This window comes from Aptenodytes forsteri, unplaced genomic scaffold (assembly GCF_000699145.1).
Source record: "Aptenodytes forsteri isolate BGI_AS27 unplaced genomic scaffold, ASM69914v1 Scaffold15, whole genome shotgun sequence".
In the NCBI taxonomy this organism is placed as follows: Eukaryota; Metazoa; Chordata; class Aves; order Sphenisciformes; family Spheniscidae; genus Aptenodytes; species Aptenodytes forsteri.
In genome coordinates this window covers 7,465,528-7,469,142 of record NW_008795129.1, presented here as the reverse complement: position 1 = coordinate 7,469,142, position 3,615 = coordinate 7,465,528, and the positions used below count along the sequence as shown (strand labels likewise).

The window sequence follows — 3,615 nt, the reverse complement described above, 5'->3', positions numbered from 1 at the left end:
CGGGACGGAGCTGCGTGGCTGGCTGTCGCCGGGGGAGGTTTCCTCTCGGGCGGCGGCAGGGCTTTGCGATGGGGGTGGGCTGCGAGGGGGTGTTTACTGGGACTTCTGTATTGCACGCACCCAGAGCCGTCAGGGCCTACCCCTTCAGCGGCAGCGGGACCTCGACTGCCACGGGAAGGCTTTCTGGCCTCGCCGGGCCTGCCCCGCGGCCTGCCCTCATCTGCCCGCCTCGCCGCCTGCAGCGCCCGGGCTGTGCCTCCCTCAGGTCTGACAGAAGGATATCTGTAAGTTCAAGCTTGTCGATACTCCGGGTGATTACAGTGATGCTATTTCCACAGGCGCTTCGCAGGCTGAGAGGCAAGCTGAGGCTTTGCAGTCTGTATATAAACAGGATAATCACTGTTTGCAGGTAGTGAAAGGGAAGAGTCCAGGTGACCTGCTCAAGCTGCAGATGCCCTATGTCAGAGCAGGGCTCAGCAGAATTGGGAAACTCCGTTTTTAAGTTCAGGCTGTGCCTGTACCTCACCCTGGGTTACAGTACTGACAAGACTGACAGCTCTGGAAAACAGTAAGGTATCTTTGTTTAAAACTTTCCCCGGGTGGAAATTATTGTCTGGTACCAGGTTTGCGTGATAGGGATTTAATTTCTTAAACAGCAATGAGAGAAATCCTTTGGCTTTATTTTCAAAACAGTGTAATAATGACAAACATATCCTCCTTTTCTAGAACGTCAGGGTATGGGCATGTACAGGTTTTGATAACAAAAATCACCATAAGTTTCTCTTTAGACTCAGACAGGAATTCTTTGAACTTTAATAAGGAACATCTGCCTTTTTTAAATTGAAATAAAAGGAAAAGTAACTGGAAAGTAGTCAGTAACTACCAAAACCAAACGTTTGTCTCTCATCTGAAGAAAAGAATGCCAGCTAGTGCAAGCAATTCTGTAAAAGAATAATTCCACACAGATCCTGTATCAGCTGCTTTGATGAGGTTGTCTTTAAGATTAAACCCCATCTTTCTTTAAACAGAGGCTATGTCCTATCAGTAAAAGATATGTACTTGATTTCAGTTCGGATGCAGGCCATGTTGCAAGAGTTGGTTTGTTTTAACAGCAGAAAATGATGCAACGTTGAATTTGAAATTGTTTGCCAAACAAAACTGAAAAGCTCTTGTAGACATTCTTTAAGACTTAGGCTAACTTTTAAAAACGTATCTTAGTTTCTATCCTGAACAGAACAGTGAATTCAAACTACTGAACTAACCTAATGCCAAACTACCTTTTTCATACCAGGAAGGGACTGAGAATGGCTCTCAAAGAAAGGGAAAAATTAGCTCCTGGGAGCAAACCTGAAAGTTGTTCTCTTCCACTTGTTGGAAAGGAAAACTGAAGATCTTCTCAGAATATTTTACAAGGTATATTCCTAAAAAGGTCGGGGGCTATTTCCTGCAGAAAATTGTTCTTGCTAAGTTGGGGCATTACAAAGCTCATGGTACAAGCGATATTTTGGTTTTGTTTGAATATTAGATTTCTGAAACTGTTTTTATAATACTGCACATGCTGCATAATTTAAACTAGTGTCTCAAAGGACTGCCATCAGCATAGTAAAAGAGCAAACTAAAACGCAGTCTAACATGCGCTCCTAGCCTCACATAAACCATGATAAAGAAAACATTAGATCAGCATAACCAACCCAGCCTGTTTTGGAGTGGGAGATGATGAAACTCCATCTATGTAAATAACCTTTATGGCTTTCCACCAATATATTCTCCTTAAAGTGGTTTGTGCAAGGACAGCCAGTTGCAACAAAAATATCTGCTGCCAAAACTGTTAACTCATTCGCCCCTGAAATTTGATTATGTTTCTTTTCAAATTCTCTATAACTTGTGGAGCAAGGTTGCCACTCCCCAAGGGGAAAAGACTTTTTATAAATGACTTGTTAGAACTCTCACCATTACCCTTAGAAACTTACGCTGCTTATATTTGGGACAGGATTCAAAAGTTGTGGATAGTCTACTCGTCTGAGTGATGAGATGATGCCCTATCTGACAGCATATCTCAGCTAGCTTTTACATTGCTGTCAGAAGTAATTAGAGACACAGTCAACACTGGGACTTGGCCCAGCATCCTTCAGCACATCTGAGCAGCAGCCAAACCGGGACTGGCTTCAGCTTCTTTGTACTCAACTCACCTTCCCCAGGGAATTAACAAAGTACTTCAGTTTCCCCTCAGCCCTCCTGATTCTGCTGTGCTTCCCCGTGCCCTGGCAGCGCTGCCTTCCCGCCCTGGTTGGGGGCAAAGTCCTTCTTCTGCAGGGTTTGTTTGGAGCCGACTGGCACAGAAGGCTCCCGTTCCTTGTCACACAGGTGTCTTGGAGGAAAACGGTGTGTTGCGTTATCTTCTTGGTAGTCTGCCACGTCAGCCCCTTTTCACCCCTATCTTTCAGGGCAGTGCTTGTCATTTATCTTGTTATTTGCACAGTCCTGTGGATGCATTTCACACTTCCTTTAATTTGAACCTGTATAGTGGTACCCTCACTTTCCCGCTCCCATCAGTGTCGTGGTTTAACCTCAGTCGGCAACTGAGCACCACACAGCCGCTCGCTCACTCCCCCCTGAGTCCCCGGTGGGATGGGGGAGAGAATTGGGAGAGTAGAAGTGAGAAAAAACTCATGGGTTGAGATAAAAACAGTTTAATAATGGAAATAAAATAATAACAACAATAATAATAATAATGTAATAATAATATACAAAGCAAGTGATGCACAGTGCAATTGCTCACCACCCGCCGACCGATGCCCAGCCAGTCCCCGAGCAGCGGCCCCCCCGGCCAGCTTTCCCCAGTTTATGTACTGAGCATGACGTCACATGGTATGGAATGTCCCTTTGGCCAGTTTGGCTGTGCCCCCTCCCAGCTTCTTGTGCACCTCCAGCCTTCTCAGTCGGTAGAGCATGGGAAGCTGAAAAGTCCTTGGCTAGTGTAAGCATTACCTAGCAACAACTAAAACATCGGTGTGTTATCAACATTGTTCTCATCCTAAATCCAAAACACAGCACTGTACCAGCTGCTAGGAAGGAAATTAACTCTATCCCTGCTGAAACCAGGACAATCAGTTGCCTTCAGGTGACATTATTTCTAATGCATATACAGCTGATTTTATGAACTCATGACTTTGCAGGCTGTTCATTTCCTTATTTTCTTTAGTAATATAGGTATGTTTTCCTTTATCATCTCTTCTAAGCAATGGGCTATTTCTTCAGTCTCACGTTTCCCAGTTTGTTCAGTATCATTTTTCTATGGCTGACTTTTGATTCTTTACCTATTTGTTTGTTTCCTGCTCAAGACTAGCTTTAAAGGCACAGACTTAAGAGAAAAATGGCTTGGGTTTGTCGGTGTAATTTTTGTGCTTTAGCGTGCATGTGTTCAAGCTTTCCCCTGAACTGAGCAGCACGGAGGCGGTCACCTGCAAGCAAACAAACGTTCAGGTTTGCCATCCTGTGTAAGTTGACTGGCGCAGCGTTTCATCCTTCAGACAGACATGAACATAGGCCACATTAATGACGGGAGGCGAGGTGACGTGGCCCAGAGCGTGAGGCTCGCAGCAATGTCCAGCGTTA

At 45.0% G+C, this 3,615-nt stretch overlaps 1 protein-coding gene across 1 annotated transcript in view; it reads left to right on the top strand.

Annotated features, from left to right (window-relative positions):
• The first annotated feature begins 127 nt into the window (after positions 1–127).
• PANK1 (pantothenate kinase 1) overlaps positions 128–3,615 on the top strand; it is a 51,291-nt gene continuing 47,803 nt past the window's right edge. The window contains exon 1 of the mRNA XM_009277753.2: positions 128–284. The gene's annotated coding sequence lies outside the window, so the exon portion shown is untranslated. The remainder of the gene's footprint in view (positions 285–3,615) is intronic.